At 42.0% G+C, this 26651-nt stretch overlaps 1 non-coding gene across 1 annotated transcript; it reads right to left on the minus strand.

The window, feature by feature from the left end:
• Positions 1–4926: 4926 nt before the first annotated feature.
• Positions 4927–4999, minus strand: trnar-acg (transfer RNA arginine (anticodon ACG)). Its single transcript has one exon. It is a non-coding gene; the product is annotated as a tRNA-Arg (tRNA).
• Between the last annotated feature and the right edge of the window lie 21652 nt (positions 5000–26651).

Genomic DNA, 26651 nt, shown 5'->3' on the forward strand with positions numbered 1-26651 from the left:
CTCAGCTATCACGCCCCCAAATTCCCAAACCACCCGTTTATCTCTCAGTCCCCACGGTCACAAACCTCATCCCTGATGAGGTGTTTATGTCCGAAACTGCAATTCTCCCGCTCCTCGCATGCTGCCTGAGCAACTGTGTTTTCCATCGCCACACTATCGACTCTGAGTTCTGGCATCTGCAGTTCTCACTTTCTCCACGGCGCAGTATTGTGTAAAAGTCACATTATTGAAAAAGTGCAGTTTCTGTGCATTTCTAAGTTGTTAAGTTCATTTGCTCAATCGGTTCTAGATGGAGTATTGAGTGTCTTTCTGCAATTTTCATTAAAACAGGGATGTGACAGCACTGGAACCTGTGCAGACCAGATTTACCAGGACATTGTCTGTTCGTAGAATTTCAGTTATGAAGATTGTTTGTACAGATTGCGCTGTCACAAAGATGCTCTCTTTTAAAAACACAACGAGCTGTACTTTTCCTCAAGGATTATGTGTCTTGACTTTTTTTTTTATCAAAGGCATTGTAAATCAGTTCAGGCTCCGAATAGGATGAAGTGTTATATTGATGTAATTCTTCGCTGTGAGGCCTTTTTTTTCTCCATCAACAGCTGAGGCTTGAGGCCAAAGACTCTATGTTTTAGAAATGAACTGTATAATGATAAAAGAGTGGTCATTCTGGAATGCTGAATTCCAGTTTTTAGATCCTGCAGCAGTGGTTCACTAATTCATAACTTCTCTCCTTCTGCCGTTCTCATTTTTAACCGTAAGCTTCTGTTTCATTTTCACTGTGTTTAAGGTGCTTTTTTTCGGAATGTTGTGTACTTTCAGAACAGCATAATTCAGTCTATTTTGGAAGGACTAAGTTCCGTGGGTATTCTATATATTTTTTATTTTTCTATCCGTGATTTTGTGAATTTTTATAATTAGCTAATTGGTTAATTATCACTGTACACTTAGCGAAAAAGAATATATTGTTACGATCTGGGTTGTCTGCTTAATAACTTTTTGAATAATTTAGCCTAGCTCATAACAAATTGGGAGATAGTTGATGGATTAAAAGAGCAACCGATATGTGCCTGCGTCTTCATTTCGGGTGTTGATTTGGATTGTCGTGGACAGTTCTTGGGAAAGCATATCTCATTTAGGTACAAAGGGTTGTTTGACTATGGACGATGTAAAGTTGGCATTTATACAAAAAACTGATTCAGGCCACGCTTCTGGAATAAGCACAAATGCTGGGTTTGTATTTGCCTCTTTCTGTGAGAAAACGAGAGGTCACTCCCTGCAGTAGCTCAGCATTTCACCCAGCTGAAAAATTCATGAGAATTTGCAGAAATGTTTAAATGTTAATTGAATATGAAGCAGCTTGAGTTAGACGCGAGAGATAAGGAAAAGAGACCAGATTTCAAACAGTTTCAGGTACGATTCGAAGAAGAGAGAGCAGAAGAGCAGAGAGAAAGGGAGACAGAGATTGAACTTCAGAAATTGGCAATTACTAAAGGAATTCACATTAAAACGCTGGAGATAAAGGCTGAAGATAAGATTACACTGGAAGAGCATATTGTTAAAACGACAAAGAGAGCAGCTGAAATGGCTGATTGTAATGAACTGATCCATAAAACAAGGATGGGCTTCCAGAATCATTTTAAGCCTGAGGGATAGAAATTGTGCAAAGAGAAATCCTCACGTGGAAAGGGAAAGTTAAATCTCTGTGAAGATCATGAGGATAACTTATCACAGGATATATAGGAAAACCTTGAAGGGAACAAGATCTGAGGTTTTCATTGCAATAAAGTAGGTCACATGAAATCAGTATTGGAGAACTATGGAAAGCACTGTAAAATCAAATTCAGGAAAACAAAACAAGCCTGGATGTTTTATTGGCATGGTAATAGAAAGCACAGTAGAAGCTGTGAAGCTTCATCAGAGTGCACAAACCGATCAGTGGTTGGTAAGGAGGAAGTGCCAAGTCTGCTTGAAAAATATACCTGCAAAGTTAAAGTTTATTTCCCTTGGCCAGGAGTAGCAGATAGACAGGTAACAATATTAAGTGACACAGGATCGTCTCAGTCTGTGATGCAGAAGGATGGGGAAATATGTACTCCTGAAGAACTATGTGTACAGGAATTCATGGTGGGACGAAACATTACTCAGTGATGTACAGTGAAGCTAGCGTGGGCAGAAAAGAGTGGGGAGTTTGTAGTGGAAGTTCTGGACAAACTCTCAGCTCCAAGAATACAATTTGTGCTTGCAAATGATATAGCTCAATCACCGGTTAGCCTGCTCCATACTCCAGTTGAAAAGCCAGTCGAGCTGCAGGCAAGAGTAGCAATGCAGGACGTTGATAAAGAAATTTTCCCAGATTGTGTCTTTCCGCGATCACAGAGTCACAATCGAAAGCAGGAGGAATCAAAAGGCACGGATTAGGAAACTGAAAAATGATTGCATCCATTTATGTTAATTAGTACTCATTCTCATCTTTTATTGAATGTAGGGAATCTACATAATGCATCAAGATTACAATGTTTTTAATATCAAGTAAGCGGGACACAGTAGGGGACAAACGTTAAAAATGCAAGTATATTCAGCTCAGCTATGCTACTGAGTTACAGCAGAAAGATGAAAAATTATATCACTTGGATCAGAAGACATATATTCGGAAGGAGAGTGAATGCATCCCTGTATGATATTAATTAGCAAATGATATGTTAGGGAGGAAATGGAGATCAACATATATTTAAGTATGTTAACAATGGGCAGAGTGTTTTTTTTTCCAGTAGGGTACAGAAAAGTGGGGCTGCGAGTGCCACATGTGCCAAAAAAATTGGATGTCACTGAGGCGTGATGAAAATGGAGGCTAAAATACAATAACATTTTTACTGGCCTGGATTGCAGATGAATGTAATTGAATTTTGCCTGACGTGTCATACATTTCAAACCATGGTAAAAAATAAAGCCTGCACCTTTAATACCTGCTGCAGCGTTCAAGGAATCTGTCTTAATTGTCTTGATGCATTGTGTAGGTTCCCTACATCCAATAAAAGATGGGAATAAGTATTAATTAACATAAATGGATGTATTGACGAGATTTCCAAATGCTGTTTAATTCTGCAAGATGACAGCTAAAAGGATTGAGGAAAAATTACGATTTTTTTTAAAAAAACTAAATAAAGACTACTATCAGAGATACAATTAGATCAAGGCTAAAACTTCACATCCAACTTTCCAGGGAGTATATAGATAGCTTCGGATTAAAACGAATCATATCCACTGGGTACCATTCAGAATCACATAGTGCACTGGAAAGGAGACGTCAAGTATTAAAGACAATGTTGAGGTTTTATGGTTCGGAGTAGCCAGATTATTTCCATAAGGGAGTTGCGTCAGTGCTGCTTGTGATCTGAGATATATCGAAAGAATCCACAAAACTAAGATCATCTGAGACCAATTTGGGGCACAAAGAAAGAGGACCATTAAAATTTAATAAGGAAATAATAATAAGTCAGATTACAGAGACCAAGCATTTGGACGATTTGTCAAATTTTAGAATTGGACTCAATAATGTTGGAGAGTTGTCGAGACAGCACTTAAAATTATCGCAGCAAATGGTGAAGCAGGAAGTGTATGAGAAACAAAAAAATCAGAATTTTGCCACTGGGAACAATGTATTTATTTAAATTTCATTAATTGGTGAAACTTTAAAGCAAGGTTTCGAAGACCTTATCAAATTAAAAGGAAATCGAGTGAGGTTAGCTACTTGATAGGAAATCCTGGCATGGAGGAATCTCACAGAATGTGTGATGGGAATATGCGCTAATGTTATTTTGGCAGAGAACGAACGCAAGGGGAGAATGTGTTATTGAATACAACACACTGGGAAGAACCAATTTTAGCGAATTCTGCATTGGACGTTCCTGCTATAAAATTGGACAATGCAAAAGTTGTCCAATATTGGTAAAGTTATTCAGTTCTCTTCCAGAAGAAAATCGTAAGAGTTATTTCTCTTGCATGCTGAAATAAACTGGGAATTAATAACTTATTTGTAGATGATGTAAATATAGGAGTTGCTGTTCTGATTTTGTAACATCCTTGCAGGCATAAACCTATAAAGTTGGTGCAAGTTTATAAGGAGATGTCACGGATGTTCCAAGATGGCATAACCAAAGTGAGTTTCAATGAATGGAGTTCACCCATCATCATGGTGACAAAGTCAGGTAAGACCCAAAAGTTATGTGTGGACTGTCACAAAGTCAATGTTGTTAGAAAGATTGGTGCATCTGTAGTTGGAGGACTACGTGGAAGAGAAGTAAATCTTACTACACACTCACCAAAACAAACAGCGACGTTACACTCTGAATTTCCTGCATAAGAATGTTTTGAGTGGTCTGGCCTAGGCAAAACGGGAGTTATTTTTCTGAGAGCAGAGCTGATTGTGAGGAGACATGATTGACGTGTAGGAAATAATGAGGGGCATGGAATTACAGATTGAAGGAAACAGTTGGTCTTGATCGATTACCAGGGTTTGTTGATTTCAGACAAGATGCAGAAAGATTTGAATAGATTTGTCGGAAAACTTTATCAGTCTGCAGGTGGTAGACTCTGGAACTCACTCTTTATAAAGTTTAGTTGGACATTGAACTTTCCATTCTTCTCTGAATGCATGGGCCAAGGAGTTTCAAAAAAATGCTCAAAGCCGGCCATTCCCGCGAGCAACAGTGATGCGATCCGTGGCTTTGCGAAATGGAAAGGTACCCATGACCAACGTGTGCGACTATTCGGTTTCCCTCCTGTGATGACGCTGGAACATTTACCCTCAGGTTCTCGTGGACATTTAATGAAGGCATTCTTATTCCTCCAGATTAAAAGCTTACACCTTATTTCGGCTGAAGAGAAATCAATTTTCAAATGCGTAATAAATGCCAGCATTTCCCTCAAGCCAGGTAGGACGCGAACCTACAGTCTCCTGATCCGTAGTCAGGCGCGTTATCCATTGCGCCACTGGCCCGACGCCTAGACAGCGGTATAAGAGTCGTGATGTTAGCACGACATGATTAATAACAGTGATGTGCACGAATTGAACAAGCAACAAAGATAATCACTGTCACTGCTTCAGTCCAATCTTCACCACTTTTCAAAGCAGGTTTTTGTTCCAAAAAAGGACACGGATATCCATTATTTTCGTATCTGAAACATTTACAGCAAGGTAAAGGACGGAGGTGTTCATGGGGTACACTTTCCCATCAATCCAAATCACTGGTAGAGACAAAAGTCTCCCAACAACACCACATCCTCCTGGACAACAACAATGATTTCAAACAATATCATTTATTTTCATCTCTGTTCACACTACAGATAGATAAACCAACAGTGACCTGATAAATTAAAACAAGATAAAACTGAACCAGGAATAGCGGCGGCTGACTGGGGTCTGTTTCTGGGAAGGAGACTCAGGCTATCTTTGGCTTCATTGGCGAGCCCAGAGCCACTGTGTTTGGGTCCAGAGTCATATAATGACCAAAGATGAAACCTCTAACTGGCCTCTAGCACCTGGTGCTTCCCTCCCCTTTCGCCCTCACTCACCAACTAACGATTGAAGACGACAACATTTCGTTCCAATGATCATTCGCCGCAAGCATGCTCTCCAATCATGTTAACCCTGTGCTTGCTGCAGGACCCATCCGAACTGATGATGTATAATGCCCATCAGCGTAGAAGAGGCAATTCTACATGACCAAGCTGTAGGTATTGGTGCTCCAACGAATCAGAGAAACTCATGGACGCGTTGGGGGCTCTGATCAATCATAGAATGCTGTTGGGCTCAACAAATCTATCCAGAATTTCCACATCCCAACGCTCAATCAAACTTCGCTTGAAAAATTCTTCCAGGTCAAAACACAATTGTTAATGATGACTCTGTTCCCTTTCCCGCAGGTGAAAGTGAGGGCTGCAGATCCTGGAGATCAGAGTCAGCATGAGAGTGGTGCTCATGCGGACGTCTTCTTCCCCCATCTAAAAAAATTTGCAGACAGTTCACCACAGTTTTCTATGAACAATTCTCTATGAACAATTCTATTTTATCTTTCCTGAATGAAACACATATTTTTTTCACGTGGTACCTCATTTTGTCTGGTATGACCGTTTGCAACATCTGTCACACAGCTTTAAACGGTAATCCTGTCAGTACTGAATTAATTTACAAAACTTTCGCATGGCAAACTGAAAGTGTGCATACCTTTTAAAGATGAGGAAATATGTCTGAATGTCTGAATGTGACTTGGATATGCTCACTGGTGACAGGATGCGGTGGAAGGTATACATTCTTTTCCACTTTCACCAATATTCTATTCCACTGAACTCCACAACTTGCCAGCAAAATGCAGGATATTTTCTGTCGCGACCCTCTGGACCAGTATTCCTTGCATCCCAACAATTGCCCAGACAACACCATTCCATGAAATTACAGAAGTTGCGGCTTTACCACCTGGTAGGGTACCATCAAGTATTGCATGCAGCTCTGGTCACTGAATTTTGGAAAAATGTGAAATCTCTGGAAAAGGTTAAAAGGAGGTTTACTAGGATGGTGACAGGTGTGAATCGAAAGTCTTATGAGCAAAGTCTGAGGAGACTGAGGTTGTTTTCGTTGGAGAGAAGAAGGTTGACAGGTGACTTAATCATAATTGATATGATTATCAGAAGGTCAAATAGAGTGAAGAGAGCCTCTTTCCTCAGATGGCGAAGGCCAACACGAGGAGCTACAGCATTAAATTGAATGCCGATTGATTTAGGACAGATAACTGTGCTAATTTCTTCACACAGAGAGTAGTACCGGCGTGGATCAGCCTGCCTGCAACAGTCGTAGACTCACTGAATGTGAATTGGACATATATATGGATAATAATGTAACGAGGAAGGTTAGATAGGCATCACATTTTTTTCACAGGTCAGTGCAAGATCGAGGACCGAAGGGCCAACTGCACTGTAACGTTCTAATGTTTAAGCCAGAGGACCTGCTGGGTTACCATACCTCTCCTCACTGTGTGACTTTCCAGACACTGTTTTTAGTGATTGGTCAGCACTACTTTCAATCCAGGCAACTGTATTTCCTCCTCTGAATTTTATCACTGCACAATGGGGAGAGAAAAACAGAGTCAGTGACAAAGCTGAGATCACCGACGTTCTGTATAGAATCAACAAAAGTTATCTTGATCTTCCACTCTCCTGTGACTTCAATATTACACTGTGTTCCCAAGGCACTATTTCAGACTCTGGTCTGCTGCTGTGCTCCTTCAAGGCACAGCACAAGCTGGAAGAACGGCGCCTCATTTTCTACTGACAGACTGTGCAGTCTTCAGGACCCAACATCGATTTCAATCATTTCAGACCCGTCCGCCTTCTTTCACATTATTTTCGCACCCGCATATCCCATTAGTTTCAAAAACGGATCATTGGACTCGAAACATTAACTCTCCTTTCTCTCCATAGATGTAAAAGAGCTGTTGAGTTTTGTTGAGACATTTTGTCTTTTCTTCAGAGAACGTTTTTCCATTGAAGGTTGCAGGAAGCGTCTGATTCCAGGAGAAGATGTTCTGAGGAGATGATAAGAATGACAAAGGGCTGGAACATTTCCACTGCAAAGGTAGACGAGCCAGCCTGGGGCTGTTTATCCAAGTGCAGAGAAAGCTGTGTGAGAAACTGATTAAGGTGCACATATTATGAAGAAGAGAGATATGTGTGACAGAAATGAGCATGTTTTGGGAAGTAATAATACGCAGTAGCACAGATTAAAAGCAAGAGACAAGCGATTAAGCGGAAATTTAGAATAAATAATTTCAAACAGACAGTGGTATTTGTCTGGACTTCACTATCTGAAAGTGTGGCATAGCTACATGTCAGTAGAATATTTCAGCAGTGTGTAGCACCTGGTACTGGAAAGTGTGACGAAGGCAGACCTACGTGAGATGGGAGTCCCGAGGCAAAGGCAACCCTGTGTGCTTAAAAATGCCTGCTTGCGCGGCTCTGTGGCGCAAGAGAAAGCCCTTTGGATTTCCTCGTGATTGCTGAAGTTGACATTCCAAGATCATCGATTTGCGTCTCAGCAGAATCGTGGTTTAGTTCTTAGTTTGATATGTGATCAGACCAGACTCGGCTGCTCCATTGCAAAACCTGCAATATTGGAGCAGGAACCCAAATGCCTTGAAACGTACCTTCTTTATTCGCACAAATGAACAATTTCGATGTCTATTGAAGATAGAGCTCGATTATTATATCTGTTAGCCAGTAGGAAACACGATGATGTTGAAAGGCTGTAAAAAAAACATTAACATACTGGCTCAGCCATGATGATATCGAATGGCGGGGCGGGGCAGGAGCGGTGTGAAGAATGGCCTTCTCATGTTCCGTCCTGACTGGGCTGTTTCTGGCCCAGGTCTTTAAACACTAACATAATGAAGGCAATGTGAATCTACATCAAGAAATATTAAGGTCTAACTTGTACCTCGCTGCCCTCTCAACTGGATTAGACAAATCCTGTCGCAGCTTCAGATCAGAAAGTGGAGATTTCTGATTGCTCTGTCAGGCTGAACAGAGGCTTCCAGGTGGACCAATGGAACAGGCGTCCACGTGGATTCTGGGGATTCAGGGGTAGACTCGCCCTTGAAAGGCTGGAATTCTGATCAAGGTAATGGATATGAATATCTGACATTTTGAATATTACTCTGGATTCTTGCTACTTTGCACTGTGGTGGCATAGTGTTTCATTGATTAGCATTGCTGCCTCACAGTCTTGGGCAACTGACTGTGTGGATTTTGCATGTTCTCCCCGTGACTGAGTGGGTTTGCTCTGGGTACTCCGGTTTCCTCCCTCAATACTAAGATATACAGGTCATTTCAATTGGTCATGTTAAATTTCCAGTAGTGTTCGGTGCATCTGTCAATGGGAAATGGGTCTGGGTGGGTTGGGCCGTAGGGCCTGTTTCAACACTGTAGGGAATGTAATCTAATCTAAACTGGAATTCAATTAGATCTTGTATAGCATTGCGCTTTGTATACTATTTGTACAAACCATGCCACGTCCTCTTGGATGTCGTAAAGCTGAAGATTATTGAAGTTGTGTGCAATGTTGGTCAATGTGTCATATGAACTTTCCAAACGAACTTGGTGCAGTGTCAGTGATTCGAATTCTGTGACGAAGTGAAACTGATGGAAGGAAAATCCCAGTACAGTAGTGACCAAAAATTGCCCGTGATCAACGCAGGAAGCCACGGTAAACTTATAAACAGGAACCCCTCCCCCATTCACCTATTGTACGCTATGCCATTTTCTCCCCCCCTCCCACCCCGCCCCCGCCATCCTCTAGCTTATCTCTCCACGCTTCAGGCTCTCTGCCTTTCTTCCTGATGAAGCGCTTTTGCCCCAAAACGTCGATTTCGCTGCTCCCCGGATGCTGCCTGAACTGCTGTGCTCTTCCAGCACCACTAATCTGGAATTATATTCAATAACATCTTTTTCACCATGTTTTTCTCTGTCCTTTTCCTGAACCTGATGTGTCATAATGGATGATCAATAATCAGTACAATCACCTCTGATGTGTGTTTCAATTCATATCCACAGCAAAAAAATGAGTAATTGAATTTCTGGCCTCAGTAGCAAGAACAGGAGCCGTTGAACGTCCTCTGACATCAGCTCCATTGGGGAAATTGATCAGGTTTCCGTGCTTCTATAGCAGACTGGAGGTGTCTGAGCTGCCGAAGTTGAGAGATTGATCTACGCCAGGCGCTGATTTCACTGATATTGGCCAGGATGATTGCAACATCAGGCTGAGAACAGCTCGAGGACCGAATATTACTGTACAATGAAGGCTCTTTGGCCCTTGATGTTACACCCAAAGCGATCCTAATCAAATGTCAAACCGAACGACATTTTATAATTATGGCTCAAAAGATTATCCCCGATCATTGAAAAGACTTAAAAGTTAGTGCATCTTCGACTGTTGAATCCTAGGCGTTCTGCACCTTTTCCACTCACTGAGAATAGAACATGCCTCGACATCTATCAGCCGCAATTTAAAGCTGTGTGCCCTTGTGCCAACCATCACCATTTGTAAAAAACATGTCCTTCACTGTCCACCTTAAGCAAGCATCTGATCATCTTGTATGTCTCTATTAAATCATCTCTCAAACTTCTTCTCTCTGTCATAAACAGCCCGAGTTCCCCCAGTCTCTCCTCGTAAAACTTGCCCTCCAAAAAAGTCAGAACCGCAGTTAATCTCCTCTGCACCCTTGCCAATGATTGCACACCCGTCCGATGATGTGGCGATCAGAACTGTATGCAATTCCACAATGTGGCCACCAGAGAATTTTGGAGTGCAACATGACCTCATGGCTCTGAAACTCAACCTCTCTCCCAATAAATCAATCATTCCGTGCTCCTTCCAAACAAACTTGTCAACACGGGTGGTAACTTGCAGCGTTTTTTGCACAGTAGCGCCGAGGTCTCTCTGCTCAGCTTAACTTCCAAGAACATTACTTTGAGCCCAGAACACTTTCTTCTTATTGCTGCTTCCAAAGTGAATCCCATCTCTCATAACTTTTTCCAATACTTTATCTACAAGGAAACTGAGGCTCAATGTTCTTAAATTATCAAAGTTCTCCTCCTCTTCTTGGAGAAGGGGTCAATATTTACTAATTTTGAGTCTTCTCGCAGCTATAGTTAAAGTTATAGTTAAATGTCTCCACCCATGATTCCCAGAGAATCCTAGGATACATCCCATCAAGCCCAACGGACAGATCTTTTTTCACACTTTCAAGAATTGCCAACACAAACTCCTTACGAACATTAATTTCGTGTATTCTAATACGTTGTATCACAATATTCTCCTCGACAGCATTGCCTTTTTTCAATTGTGACACAGATGAATAGGTACCACCTATTCCGATCACCAAAGTGCTCACTTCCCTCCACATCGAACATTACCCTGTACCAATTCCAATGTGGCTTTGCTTCTTGTTGGCCTGACTATATGCTATGTCAGGAAATCCTCCTGCACACATTGGACAAAAACTTACCGATCAGATTTACTCAAACTATAAACTTTCCAATCATTATTGGTAAAGTTAAAATTCCCCATAACAACTACCTGTTATTTTCGCTCCTATTCAGAATCAGCTTTGCAATCTTTTCCTCTACATCTCTGGAATGCTTCAGTGGGCTATTGAAAACTCCATTTACAGTGATCTCTCCTTTCCTGAGTCTAATATCAGACCTTTCTAGCACAGTAGACTCCGTAGAGTGAACGTCAAATATTCTTTTCGCTCCCGTAATGCTGTCCTTGGCTAATCATGCCACACCTCGCCCTCCTTAGCCACCTTTCTTGTTCTTACTGAAAAATCGAAACTGCAGCACTCGGAACTCCCAGTCCATTCACTGCCATTCATGTCTCTGAAATGGGCACAACGTCGAACTCCCAGTTAAAAACCCGTGTTCTAAGTTCATCTACCTTATTCCAGATGCTCCTGGCGATGAAGTAAACACACTTGGAACCATCTTCATCCTTGTTAATACCCTCTTGCAAACCTAGTTATGTCCTCACTACTCAAAACCTCCTGTAAAACTGACCTGCAATTCATGTCCCCATTGTGCTGCTGAGTTCACGTAAACCCTCCGGAAGAGCATTAGCAAATTATCCCCCCTCCCCTCACCACCCCCTGAATATTGGTTCTCCTGTGGTTCAGGTGAAAACTATCCTCTTTTGTTGAGGTACCACCTACTTCAGAATAATTCACAATTGTCAAGGTATCCAAATCCTGCCCCTCTGTATCATCCCGGTAGCTTTATTTTCAAAAGCTCTCTACCTATTCTTCATCTCTGCACGACGTGTCATGGGTAACAAATCAGAGAGAACAAATCTGTTTGATCTAGATCGAAGATGTCACTCTGGCCCACTGAATTTCAGCCTTATAGGAATTTCACCATTTCTTACCAATGTTGTTGTTTCATATGTGGACCATGACTTAAGAATCGCACAAACACGATGTGAGACATTATAAGCCCTGAGAGCTGGGAGGCAACATACCAGTCATAAGTGTGTCCCCACCCACTGAATTTGCAATCTGTTTCTCTCACGATGAAGTCTCCAAAAATAATGCTCTCTTCCTGTCCCCCAATCTCTTTTGAGCAATAGGAACAAACTCTGTGCGAGAGACCCGTGCCCCATGTGTTACCCCTCCTAAGTCATTCCCCCTCAAAAGTATCAATAACGGTATGCTATGCTTATAACCTCATTGCATACCTGAGGTATTACGGCCTGCCAAAAACTCCTCTCAATTATCTCCTCAGTCTCCCGAATAATCCAACGTCCAGCTCCAGTTTCCATAAACACTTACCAAGAGACTAGAGTTGGATGCACTTCCCACAGATACAGATACTTGGGACATTACTAGTGACTCTTGCCTCCCACATTCTACAGGAAGAACATTCATTTGGCTGACCATCAATTCCCAACGTTCTGAATTCTTACACACCGACACACACACACACACACACACACACACACACTGCAATAGAACGTTGAAAAAAGCAGCATTCACTCTAAAGATCTAACTTCTGATTTTGTGGAGTGGCCTGCCCTTGGGAAATGCCTCCGTTACATACGACCACACAGAAATATTCCCGAGGAGAATATCCAATTCTTAATAGAGATACAGGGTGATGTTTGAGACGGATTCGATTTCCCAAACCGCTCATCATACACTGTGTTAAATTGTGAAAAGGACGCTTATATCGTTTCATGTTATTGCAATTGCTTTAAACTCATACAGGTTATTAAAACAAGACAAAAAGAATGATATTTATCTCTTTGGATATTTTCAATGTTGTTGGAAAAATTCGAATCGAAATGATATATATTATTTTTAAATTACTACTGTGAAGCTTAGAGAATTCAAACAGGAATATGTTTCGAGTCTTGTCACGGGATATTTTCGGGTGAGATAAGTGAGCAGCAAATTCACTCAATACCTCCTCTGTGATTGCAACCAAATTTCCAACGCAACAGATGAAAAAAATTGTGTGTTTCTCAGCAGGTCAGTTCCACCTCACTATGGCATAATATCCCTTTGATTCGCGCCATCATCGAATAGATTAGGTGAGTGGGGATATCAGGATCGTAATGGTAAAATGAGACGTTGCGAGAATTAATCCCACAATATTGGGAACACTTTGTATCGTAAAACAGTTATGCAGCAGATTGAGCTAAGCAGCTTCCCTTTAATGCTGAGCTAAAACAAATAGCTCAGTTCTTTTAAAATTTATAGAAGTTCACTTACATCGAGCTGCTAAACCGTTCATAATAATTTTCACGTTTAGTCGTATTCAGTTGCATGTGTTATACAATTACTTTCCAATTAACGTTAACCAATTAGAGAGTGTGTACTTAACACAACCCAATCCCTGCAGAGCAGACCCTCTAACCCCATTAAATTCATTCCTTGTGTGTCTGTACGCGCCTGAAATTACTTTTCTCTGAAAAAAAGAACTGAGTCCCAATTTCAAAAACATTACAATAATAAAAAACAAGCCATGCTCCAAACCTTTCTTTATCATTCATCACTGGTTTCGAAGTTTTAAACTCCAGTTTTAGAGCCATCTGTATGAGGAAATTTTCTTCCTGTTTACTCTCACCAAACTCACATCATCTGGAAAATTTCCGTATGGACACAAATCACTTTTTCCTGGTTTCAGGCCACGCGATCTATTTGTCTGCTCCACCTCCCCATGAAACCCCGCCTTGTCTTTTCTAAAGGCTTTCTCCCGCAGGATCTCAGTGGATTCCTTTGCAATGTTTTTATTTCCAAGTAAATGCTGTTCATTCTTCCTGACGTCTTCTGTTCCAGGCATATCCCTCCATGTGTTTTGCCAGGTCTTTATATCCCAGTAAAGTCCGTCTTCATAAAGAATGCTGTGTCCATTTCAACACAGGCAAACCCACTCTAATGGTGTATAATGCCATTACCAGTGTAGGGAGGATGGAGCTATTTCAGTCACAGGTGATTCGGTTGGTTGTCGCATCATGGATCAATCCCTCACCGGAAGTGACTGTTATTTCTCACGTTTCTCCCTTCTCTGAAAATTATGAGTGGGTAAACAGGCAAAGTCTTTTCCCTGAGGTGGGGGAGTCCAGAACTAGTGGGCATAGGTTGAGGATGCGAGGAGTAGGATATAAAAGAGGCCTAAGGGGCAACCATTTCACACAGAGTGCGGTAGTGCATGGAGAGAGCAGCCAGAGGAAGTGGTGGAAGCTGGTGCAATTGCAGCATTTAACAGGCAATTGAATGGTAAATGAATAGGAAGGATTTGGTGGGGTATGGGCCAGGTGCTGGCAGGTGGGACAAGATTGCTTTGGGATATCTGGTCGGCATGGACGGGTTGGACCGAATGGTCTGTTTCTGTGCTGCACAAGTTCAGAAAAAGGCCACTTAATGCAACAAATCCACACCGACCCTACAGGGAATAGTCCTCCCAAAACAATTGCCTAGCTTATGTCTCACCATTCGCTCCTGAATTAGTCAACTTACCTACAGTGTACCCAGTTGGTGTCAAAGTAGGTGTCTGGCGCTGTCAGGCAGTAGCGCTAACCAGTGAGCCACTGTGCGGTCCTGCAGCAAAATTGCAAGTCACATGCAAACGCAAGTGAAATGCAATTCCTATCAGAGATGCTCTGCTTCTGTTATTTTTCCTAACAGGAACAATAAATCCTGATTCCCTGACTAGGAAATGAACCCAAACCACAATGGTGGAAGTGCTGAATCATAAACGCTAATCGACCAGTTTGCACGCTGGTGCAAATGCATCTTCTGTTAACATAATAGCTTTGTTTATCTGCGATGAGAAGTTTCTTTAAAAAAAGATGTTCGTGACACACGTGGTTTTACAGCATAGAATAATGCACGATGTCAGTTCCACTCATCAAACGGCCGTACATTCTCATTTCCAGTTTGCAGTGCTTGGCCCGCAGTCTGGCGCCTGAAGTGTTCATCGCAATGAGACTTTCCCTGCAAACCATTAACCTCAAATGAAACAACATATGGGAGTGAAGTCAGATTCGGTTAGATTTGTTCATGACCCGATAGAGAACTGAACCCCATTTTCACCTGTAAAGGTAAATATAGAGACACACCTGGCGAGAGTGACAAAGGCCTCCGGAGAGACCGACTTCATGAGGAATTTCACCATTTGGCTTCTTCTTCCTTCACTTTAGACTTTAAAACCAGAGCCTGTTTACGTAAGCAAAGGGGTAATCAGGCAGTAGGCTGCCATTCGAGGACAGGCCCAAAAATGAAGAATTGATACATGCTCAAAGTAAACCTTCTGAGGCAGCGTGGCTTCCTGTGATCTTGTTGCCTCCTGCCTATTTACTTCTTAGTTGTTTAGTCGCTACATAAGGAACAGAATCATTAATCCGGTTACCCGTACATTTCCTCTGCCACTGTTTCCACGCTGCTGTCCGGTTTCCACAGTCTCACGTTGTTCCTCCTGCCAAACTGGAGCATTCTTCGCGTCAGCTGCGTGTTATTCTCATGTTCATTGAAGTGGAACTGCAAACTCAAACAGATTAGCCCTGGTGAAAATGGCTTCATTCTGAACAAAGAATTCTGAACAACAGTGAGAAAGCACGCTCGGATGTTTGCTGCAGTATATGTGCGAAACACAGCAAAGTCCCAGTGGGACTCGAGCTCATGGCCACTGGCAAACAAGGTTACAGCTCTAATCACTGAGCTGCAGAGCCATGTGCGAAAGTGGCGCTTTTATACTGACATAAAAATGATGACCTACCGCAGAACAAGCTCCATCAACCGAGGTTTGTGATGCAAACTGAGATTTGTGGTGTAAAATACCACTTGAAACCTACTCGTTTGATCATTTGTTTGATATAACACTTTGTCAGCTTTGCAATAACTCGTTGTACGACTGCGATCAAGATGTGCTTAAACTCCAGTCAGAGGAAAACCTTTGAAGTTTCCATTAGGTGAAAGGCACGATACAATGTTACTGCCGTTGATTTGAACACGTATCACAGTTTTCTTCATCACTTGGTGAGTAACTCCTTTCCTAACGGCATTTTGAAATCTCCTTAATGAAGATAATTCCTGCTTTATGGCTTTCATACATGAAAGTTCGGGCAATAGACAAAAAAAGATTTAAAATCCAGCATACTCAAACGGTTGGAGTTCGAGGGAATGCAAACATCTGAGACAGCATGATTTAAAAAAAAATCCTGGATGTCGGATTCGCTGACTGGGTTGGCATTTAGTGACCCCTCTTATTGTTCTTGAATGGGCTGTTGGACATTACAAAGATAGATGGAGTGGAGACAGTGAAAAGATTTGAATAAACTATCGAAAACTTTGATAATTAGCTGAGCCGTGATGGATGAACAACCCCTGTTGTGAATTCTCCCACGGGCATCATATTTGTTCGAAGACCTCAGGATTGCATCATTGGGTGAACAATCCGCAACTTCATCCCTTCCACGATGTGGGAGCTCGTGTGGAAAGGTAAAGCTGCGAAGGCAGCAGCACACAGTCGTGAAAATAGGCGGTGCTAAAAACGTCATTCAGATAAGTCACAATAAAACACTCTACAGCCATCAAGTACAGGTATGCATAGCGGCAGAGGGCGTGAGACCAGATGAGAGTGGGAATATGAGAGGACGGATGGAAGGACATGAGGATAGTTTAGACCAAAGGAATGATCAGAGACGTCGAAGAGCCGTATGATGTTAATAAGGTTCAAGTGTGCAGACTTGGGGAAGCATCTCACCACAGTCATGACGTGACTCGTTCAGACTCAGACAATTGTCAAGGACAAATTGAGTCATTGGTGAGGCAATTTCTACACCAACGTGGCCAATGCTGCCTTCCAGAGCACGTCATCCACTTCCAGCAACTCCGCACTCAAGACCCACCCCTCCAACTATGACAAAGATAGAATACCCCTGGTCATTACCTTCCACCCCACCAATCGCCGTTGACGTCATATCATCCTCCACCATTTCAAGCACATGCAAACGGACTCCACCAGCAGACATGTATTTTGTTCCCCACCACTAGCCGTTTCTGTGAAGATAATTCCCTCCGAGACTCCCTTGTCAGGTCCATGCCACCCACCAAACGACCCTCCCCTCCAGGCACCTTCCCATTCCATCATAGGATTTTTAAAATCCACCCAAACCTTCGCTTTAATTCTGTCCAAATACTCAAATGATTCTTCCACATCCATCAGAACTTTACTTGCAAATCCACACATGACATTTACTCTATCCGTTGCTCACAATGAAGTCTCCTTTACATTGTAGAGATAGGATGCCTAATTGGAGAGCGTTTCAGAGAACATCTCCGGGACACCCACACCAAGCGACATCACTGCCTGTGGCCGAGTACATTAACTTTCCCTCCCATTCAGTCAAGAACATGCAGGTACTGGACATCCACCATCGCTATACTTTTACCACCCGACGCCAGGAGGAAGAAGGCTTCATCTTTCACATTGGGGCCGTTCAACCACACGGCATCAATGTGGACTTCAATATATTTCTCATTTCAACTCCGCCATCTTATCCCAGTTCGATCGTTTCATGTTGGCACTGCTCTCATGAACTTTCCTATCTGTCCATCTTCCTTCTCGCCGATCCACTCCACCCTACACTTTGACCTAACACCATTACCTCCACCTCAACCCACCTTTCACACTCTCAGATACTTTGCCTCCTCCGATTTGTCTTTATACCGCCTCAGCTCACAAGCCTCATTCCAAATGAAAGATTCTTGCCTGAAACGTCAATTCTCCTGCTCCTCGAATGCTGCCTGTCCTGCTGGGCTTTTCCAAGACCACACTCTCTACTCAGTTGCGAGGCAGTGGTTTTGTGTTGGGGAATGAAGAAAGAGGCCTCAGTTTTGCACGATTCAATTGGATGAAACGTCTGCTCCAATAGGTTAAAAATTCAAACCTTATTTCGGCTTTGGAACAATGTTATAGATTAGCAGGCATGTGGGTTTGAAGCATACCAGTCTTGCTCCTGAAACAAAAGGAATGCTTAACTGCGTTTCCTCTGTTTCTCTCTGTGAAGATGTAAAGGAAGCTGCTCCAGGAAAAGTTGGAAATGCCAGCTTGATGTCCCAATGCTCCCTGCTTCGTGTCAATGGAAGCTGCTGCAGTTGAGCTTGGAGCTCCCAGCCTCATGCGATGTATACCACCTCAACAACAGCTGTTCCACGCAATGTTGGAACTCCCAGTCCCTGACATTTCAAGTGACTCTCTACTTTCAGAGAAATACTTCACACTCACTGACGTCACAACTGAACCCATATCCACTAGCTCATCCCCATCCACATTTCCAGTTTAGTTTTCTCAGCTGCACCACACAGTTTCTTGTATCACGTCTGAAATCTGGAACGATGCGATATTCCACAGCAGTGGCCACTTCCTTGAATTAGGAAATTGGTAAAGTAGCCGATGGTAAACTGCATTTCTTTTGCAGAAATACATTCCAGCAATTGCCTGCGCTATTCGCTGATGCTTTCATTTTATGGAGAAGCATTTCAATCTTCGCTTTCAACAAACTAAGTGATGAAATATCCATCGGCTCTGGAGATACTCAAGCTAACCATTCAGCCCACCAAGATCTTGCATGTCTCACTCACTGTCTGTCAAGTATTCCTACTGTTCATGTGGTCCAATTCCTAACATATCCTCTGCCACCATCTTTACTGTTTTTTTGCATAATGCTATTCCATGTGGTGCCAGTATCGTGCAGTGGTTAGCGCTTTGCGTTGTGGCAGCAGAAAGGTCATTTCCAATTTGACTTACAGTATTCTCATTTGTTACCGTTTTATGCATAGTAAGACATTACTAACAAATGCAGGATGGAATCCATCTTTTGTAACATGAAAATATTCGTCGAGGTGATGGGGCTCTTTCACATCTCTGCTTTCTATGTATTAGGATTCAAACCCTCCCATTCTCGGAGATTTCTCCGCATCCCACGATCAGTAACCCTGCTTTAGGTCCATCCTCCAAATTCACTGAGGCATTTGGCTATCAAGCACTGGCATTGCCGTTGTTCTGTCTATGCAGCTGCAGTCAATGTTCTTGTACGAACGTGACCCAATCTCACAATTAGGCCTTACAATCAGTCGATCCATTGATATCTTGCTGTTGTGAGATCAGTGCTCATTTCGGATTTTTTATTGACATGTACCAGAGATCACTGGAACATCAGGCTCAGGAAGAGGACACAATGCAGTATTCAGCCAATGATTTATTTTTTAAAACGATCAGTTTCCCTATTCTAACCTCAATGGAGAAGCGGAGATTGCGAGGAAACATATTGAAATGTGGGAAACAATGAGAGTTAAGGCAAGATTGGCTGAAAGAAATGTTTCCTCTCGGTCAAATACCAAGGGGTGGAGACTAAATGTATGATGCGGAAAGTTTTCAAAAGATAAGTAGCAAATAATTTATCCACCATTATGGTGGATAAATCTGAAACTCATTGCAATGAAATCAACACAACCCTCAGAGGCATTCAGTCTGTATTTGTGATGCTAAGGCATACAAGGCAAAGGGATGCATAAAAGGAATGAGGACAGTCAAACAGTTGTTTCTCCCAAGGACGCGTCCAATGCGTTTGAGAGCTGCCACTCTATTTGTGTCTGACCGCTGTACTCGTCCCTGGTCGTGTCGTGGCTCTGAATTGCCACTTTTACCACTGCGACACGGGTTCAATTCCCAGTAAGGGCAGTTTTGTTCAGCATCAACAACATGGGCATCTGTGATAGGATTACTTTCATTGCGTCGAATCAAACAATGTATCTACGAACATCAGAGTCAACGTCCCAGCCTCTTAAAGAAGGAGAAGGTGCTTCGTCACTCCATGAACCAACATGAGACTGAGGTATTTATTTTGTTTCCTTACCATTTCGAGAAGCCACAGCGATTGGTTCGTTGGCTCTGTGAAATTGAAAAGTGCCGAGTCGCAGTGTGTGGGAATATTTGGTCTTCCTCATTTCTGATGACACTGCGACATTGTAATGTTCTCCGGGACATGTACTGAAAGAGGTTCTCGTGTCTGTATATCAGGAGTTCAAACTTCATCTCGGCTTCAGAACAATGAGGAAGATTAGGTTGTGAGTGTAACGAATATCTGCTTTAACCACGAGCTAGAGAGGAGTGAAGTACCCACATTCTCAATCCTGTGCTGTGCCTGAGGCACAACGACTCTCAGGTTAAAGCAGCATCAGTCAACTCGCGCGATCTTTCTTCTCTGTCTCTGTCTCTGTCTCTGTCTCTCTCTCTCTCTCTCTTTCTCTCTCTCTCTCTCAGTGAGAGAAGTCTTCATTAAGGTGGAGAATGATAGAGCTGACTGAGATTATGAGCCGAAATCGAAATAGAAGAAATGACACTGATATGAAGCGTGAGCAGGGTACAACGAAATAGGGATCAGAATTTTAAGGAATGACAAGTACTTAAAAAGTATCTGCAGGAACTGCAACTGCTTCTCACTCCTGTCAGACACAAAGAAAGCTGGGAATGTGGCCATGTCATGGCTAACTAGGGATATGAGGGCATAGCACTGCACTCAAGAAGGAGGCTGACGAGGAGGCTGAAAATAGCAGCAGGCATTAAGACTGAGAGCAGTTCAGATGTCAGCACCAGATGAAGAAAAAAATAATGCAGAGCGAAATCTCGCTTGACAGTCAGCTTGAGAGAAGTAAATAATGAATTGTTAAAGCTCTTGAAGTCAAACGAAGGGAGAAAGAAACGATTATTGAAAACAAATCCCTTACAATGAGAAACAACGGATGTGGGATAAATATATGGCATACCAAAAACAAAATGTATGTTGGTTCTGTCATCACAATTGATGACACAAATAATATTTCTAAAGTACCAGGAAGAAAAAGTGATGGAGGAACTGAAGAGGATCAATATTTTCAGGGAGATATTGTTTTGGAAATTGATGAGATTAAAAGACAATAAATTCCACCAACTGCGTATCAAACACCAGTGTACTTAAAGTCACCCTAAATGCAGCGAAGGCGTTCTGTAACTAGAGTGTGGAGTCTAAATAGAGTAAATTCATTGTCATATTTCAATATTCTATCGACTCTGAAACAATATCTATGGCTTGGAGGTCAGTTATTGTGACCCCACTATTTATAAAAGGGAGCAGCGAGAAAACATGGAATGACAGAAAGGTTAGCCTAACAATGGTAAACTCTAACTGAATTGAACAGAGCCAGCATAAATTTACGACACTAAAATAGGAAAGGAGATATTGTCTTCCTGTACACAAATCGCTGAATGTAAGCATGCAGGCGCAGCAGCAGCTGAGGAAGGCAAATGGTGTGTTAGCCTTTGTACATAGAGGATTTGACCACAGGAGAAGGGAAGACTTGCTGAGATTGTGCAGGATCTTATTGACACCACAATGGAAAGTGTCGTGTGCAGTCTTGGAATCCTTATCTGGTAAAGGATGTTCTCCATACGGAGACTGCATAACACAGGTTTACCTGACTGATCCATGGCATGGCAGGACTGATGTACGAGGACAGAATGGATTCGTTAGGATGAAAATTACTCAAGTTTAGAATGATGAAGTAGGATATCACATAAAGGAATAAAATTCCAAAAGATACACATACGGTCAATGCAGTTAGGATGTTTTCAATGACCAGGGCGTCCAAACCATAGAATGTGGGGAGGTGGCGTCACTTCTAAGAATATGGGGTAGTCCATTTAGGACTGAGATGAGGATTTTATTTTTAATCAAATACTGGTTACTCAGTGAGATTTGCTGCGACAGAAAGTAATTAAATCCAGAACGTGCAATGTTGACAAGATGAAGATATCAGTAGCGTTGAGGGCAAGAGGTATCAAAAGGTATAGACCTAAAGAGGTCGCAGGTTACTGTGCGGAAGGATCATCCAAGATCATATGAATTATGGAGAAGGATCAAATATCACGACAAGCCAGTCCTGTTCTAATTTTTCATATTTCCATTCTGTTAAAGGTGGGATATAAAGACCAATTGTTTTTAACTGACACAGGTATCAGTGACACATTGTCTAGATGTAAAAAATAATCCTGTAAATACTTACCAAATGGCAATCGGGGAACAATTTTAGCATACGGACGTCAGCAATTCGAGGAGGTGCAAAGTAATGTTTGATGTTCATACACTGGCTGTTCTGTATATCAATTTCAATCCAATTCTCAAATTACAGAATGTTCTGATAAAAGTGACATAGTTAGTATAAAATAAGCAAACGTATTTAAAAAGTTGCTGGTAATGGGTGGAGGGAGAGTTAGGAAAGGATGGGGAAGGGGAGCAGATAAAAAAAAACAATGCGTCGGATTTTTTGTTGAGGGATTGGCAACGAATGACCCCAAATTCCAAAACTTCTGAGACCCACTATCCTGGTCGGGCGTTCTGGCCCTCCACTTCCTGCTTCATTATTTCTGTCTATGTTACATTTACAGCAAGGTAAGGGACAGAGGTGTTCATGGGGTACACTTTCCCATCAATCCCAGTCACGATTACACAGCCAAACGTCTCCCAACAAGACCAACTCCTCATGAACCACAGCAATGATTTCAAACAATATCTTTTATTTTCAGTTCTATTCACACTACAGATAGATAACCCAACAGTGACCTGATAAATTTAAAACACAATAAAACTGAACCAGGAATAGCGGCGGCTGACTGGGGTCTGTTTCTGGGAAGGAGACTCAGGCTATCTTTGGCTTCATTGGCGAGCCCAGAGCCATTGTGTTTGGGTCCAGAGTCATATAATGACCAAACATGAAACCTCTAACTGGGCTCTAGCACCTGGTGCTTCCCTCCCCTTTCGCCCTCACTCACCGAATATCTATTGGAGACAACAACGCTTCGTTCCAATGATCACTCGCCGGAAGCATGCTCACCAATCATGTTAACCCTATGCATGCTGCAGGACCCATCCCAACTGATGACGTATAATGTCCAACAGCGAAGAAAACGCGGTCCTACAGGACCAAGCTGGAGGCACTGGTTCTCCACACAATCAGAGAAACTCATGGGTGCGCTGGGGGCACTGATCAATCATAGAACGCTGTTGGGCTAAACTAATCTTTTCGGAACTTCCACATCCCAATGCTCAGTCAAATTTCGCTTGAAAAATTCTTCCAGTTCAAAGCACAATTGTTAATAATGACTCTGTTCCCTTTCCTGCAGGTGAAAGTGAGGACTGCAGATGCTGGAGATCAGAGTCAGCATGACAGCAGTGCTCAAAAAGCACAGAAGGGCACGCAACATCCGAGGAGCATGGAAGTCGAAATTTCAGGCAGGCACAGTTCATCACTAACATTTCACGCAGCCAATTTATGATCAATGTTGCTATTATCCCTTATATTCCTTCATTCCCAGATTTCAGGCACAATGGTCTCATAGAACTTCTGTCTTTTGATTTGCCAATCTATATTTATCTGATCGTTTTGGATTAGCATCATGAAGACTTCTTCTTACCTCATCAAAAAAATCAGCAGAAAGCTCACCACAATTTTCTATGAACAATTCTATTTTCGCTTTTCTGAATGAAACACGCATTTTTTAACGTGGCACCTTATTTTGTATGGTATGACAGTTTGTAACGTCTTCCACACAGCTTTAAACGGCAATCCTGACTGTATTGAATTAATTGACAAACCGTTTCTCATGGCAAACTGACAGCGTGCATATCTTTTCAAGAAGAGGAAATATATCTGAATGAGTTGTGACTTGGACATTAGTTATCGTGAATACAAAGTAAATACAATCAGATTGTGATTGTGTTGAGCTCTACCAGTCTTTCAGAAGCTGCGAGACAAGCTGAATACTTCCAACGTTTTGTGTTTTTTAAAAAAAATGTATCAGTTAGCCAGTTTTTTGCTTCTGCACATGTTCTTGGGACAAAAGGTATGAAAAGTTGTGGTTCGAAAGCAGGAGCAGTCGCCTCCTTCCGTCATGCAACTCCCAGCACTTCCTCTGATTTTGTAGTTTTGTGAAAGCACTAATTGGCTTTAATATTGGAATTTAATGATAATGTAAGTGTTTACATGTTATTCTTGCTGCCCAAATATGGAATAAAACAATACATCAACTTTGATCAATTTCACGATTTATGTTTGCATGTCAAGGTCATAATTCTACATTTAAGGAGAAGGTAGCATTACATATTGGTAACAATAAATGCCAATGATTTGCAGGCCATGGCTGTCAGAGCACGTAATCCAAATTCCGAGACTTCCAGGAACCGTCTCTGTTTCTTTCACCCTGGAAACTGTCTGATTCAGCATTACAGTCTCCCATCCTTCTGCACGTGATGCCTTCAGTTCTGTCCTGATTTTGTTACGACTGTTTTCTAATACATGGGCTATTCAATCATCTATTATGTTGCAGTTTCAAAAGAATGAGAATCCTTCTCTCACAGCACACTGCCTCCGTAGCTCAATGTTTAGATCGGGGAGGAACATGGACAAATGAAAGGCTGAATGCTTCATTTCTTTGTTGTAACCAGACTCTGGTGTGGAAATCTGAAATGAGACAAAATAAGTCAATTGAGTGCAATCCTACTTTCTGGCTGATATCTCCTGAGGCCACAGTCACTTCGCCAGAACGTGTCTGTGCGTTTGCTTCTGTAAGTGAAATGGGGTTCAGATCACCGAGGGAGTGTAAACACAGGTTATCCATCTTAAACTGCAGTCGCTTACATTGTAAAACGTGACTGGATAATAGCATTGCGACTAGTGCTTGAAACATTTAGGAACACAAGGGGACACACCAAGAGCTGAAAACTTGGTTGACGGGCCTCTTTCCGTTCTGTAAACAGTCGATGACTTGCTCAAACGTATGACGTGATAAATAAAACACCATATACATTGCCATTAAGAAGCAGTCCAACAGCTCGGGAGGCAGCACTGGTGGTGAATTGGTTAAGAGTGGGTGTTTTCCACATCGCGGCCAGAGTTTGGTGACTGATCAGGGAATCAGGTTATATTGTTCCTGACTGATAATAGCGAGAGTGGAGCAGCTCTGATGGGAATGCTTTCAATATCTCAGAGCAGTTAATGCCTCGAGAACATCAGAGTTCATTTCCCTTTTCCTGCAAGAAGGGGAAGGTACCTTGACAGTTTCTGCTCAGTCGGTCAGTCCACCCTTCATTCCCCTCTCACATAGTTTCTAAAGATTCCCAGAGTTGAAACGGTGCTCTGTTTAATTGTTTCCTTTACACTCCCACTGGTTGCACGTATTGGGTTGTTGGAAATTTGTGATTTGCTCAAGAGCAGCGTGCGAAACGATTCTATCTTCCCCTCCTCTGACAGTACTGTGAGGTTGACTCTGATGTTCTCAGTTGCATTCATCGATTGGAGACATTAACCGGTAGATTCAAAGTGTCACAAATAATTCCAAACAGAATGAAATTCTTTCAAGTGTTCTGCCTGCAAAGTACTCAGAAACTGCTCATTTTTGAGAGGTATTTAGGAAAAACATTTTTAAGAAGATAAACAACTTGCTTTGCAAGATGGTTCTAATGAAGACCTCAATTCTTTCGAACCATTCAGTGGAATTGTGTTGATCGTTTTAGTCCTTTGAATTACCACACCGACCCCTTGTTTAAAAAACGCATCTGTTAAACAAAGAATTGCAGTATAATCGACAATGCTTATAAGTGGACAATAGATTGAAGGTGGGCATGCATTCATATCAATCGTTCAGACATCCCAGCATTTCAAAGATTCTTCCTCCAGCAGATCAGGAATTCAGAGCACATTCCGGATTCGGGGCAATGAATGTGTAAGTGTAATAAAGATCGGCAGTGTTTTTGAGACAGTGAATAGTCGAATGAACAACCTCCAGTTTTGCAAATTAGCAAATCATTAAGCCACTGATTCAAGTGCGATTGCTGCAGTTGTGTGATGATATCAGGGCCAGGAGAAACATTTGTTACCGTTCACTGGGTGAACAACTAGTAAATATAATCAAATTCATCATTTCACTCCAATAGATCCCACATTGTGAAGCGGACAATTTCGCATAGGAAACACACTTGATCTCATGAAGCTTGCATTCACCCTGTGCAGCCATTCAATTAGATTACCACTGATCTGATAAATCTAACTCTAGTTTCATGCTTTTACTCGATAGTTCGAGGTAAACTTGTGCTGAAAAAGAAGTTGTGTATTCTCATTAATTTGGGAGTTTCACGGCCGTACCACTCAGTTTCTCTGAATGGTAACTGAGAATATGTGATAGTTGTCAGCAGGGGTTACTTCCACATGAGAGGTAACTGGTGAAGTAAATGATGTTAAACTTCCTTATTACTGAAGCATGCATTTCAACAATATCCTAGGCTATCTATCGCTCTTTGATATTCCCTATAAATAAATAAGGAGGGGGATTATTAAGTCTGGGGTAGTATAAAGGAAGACTGTAACATTTTCCTTCGATATATAAAGTACAAAAGAGAGTCAAAAGTGAACATTGGATTGCTGGAAAATGATACTGGGGAGATAGTAGTGGGGAACGAGAAAATGACCAACGAGCTGAATAATTACTTGGCTCAGCCTTGGCGGTGGAAGACA

Source organism: Hemiscyllium ocellatum, unplaced genomic scaffold, assembly GCF_020745735.1.
Source record: "Hemiscyllium ocellatum isolate sHemOce1 unplaced genomic scaffold, sHemOce1.pat.X.cur. scaffold_253_pat_ctg1, whole genome shotgun sequence".
In the NCBI taxonomy this organism is placed as follows: domain Eukaryota; kingdom Metazoa; phylum Chordata; class Chondrichthyes; order Orectolobiformes; family Hemiscylliidae; genus Hemiscyllium; species Hemiscyllium ocellatum.